Source organism: Etheostoma spectabile, chromosome 6 (assembly GCF_008692095.1).
Source record: "Etheostoma spectabile isolate EspeVRDwgs_2016 chromosome 6, UIUC_Espe_1.0, whole genome shotgun sequence".
NCBI lineage: Eukaryota > Metazoa > Chordata > Actinopteri > Perciformes > Percidae > Etheostoma > Etheostoma spectabile.
Window position 1 is genome coordinate 20,454,724 of NC_045738.1, and position 398 is coordinate 20,455,121.

At 51.8% G+C, this 398-nt stretch overlaps 1 protein-coding gene across 1 annotated transcript in view; it reads right to left on the bottom strand.

Annotated features, from left to right (window-relative positions):
* The window catches only part of eaf1 (ELL associated factor 1), a 7,824-nt gene that overhangs the window by 1,830 nt on the left and 5,596 nt on the right, over positions 1–398 (bottom strand). The window lies entirely within an intron of this gene.

A 398-nucleotide genomic window follows, 5' to 3' on the forward strand; every position in this document is an offset into this window, starting at 1 on the left:
CAGGGTAAATCCAGACCACTAGCTAGACTATCTGTCCAATCGGAGTTTTCGGTTGCACGACTAAAACAAGATCCTTCCCGAGGCTGTTTTGCAGAGGTCCCGTGGGTCCTTCTGGCCTACAGACGATTGGGATTGGTTTAAAGAAATGGCGATAAACCAGAGTACGTTGTTCTCCCATCCTGGAATTCTGTGTGGACTAACCAGACCCTCGTCCGCAGCGCTGTGGAAGAGGGTCTAGCCACAAGAGACTAGACATATATTGACTCAGAGAACTGAAATTGAGGTGGCATATCTCCATCTCCAGTGGCCGGGTTGGTTCAGCGGTGGAGCAGGCGCACATGTACTGAGAGGCTTATGCCCCAAGGCAGAGCTCCAGGGTTCAAATCCGACCTGTGACG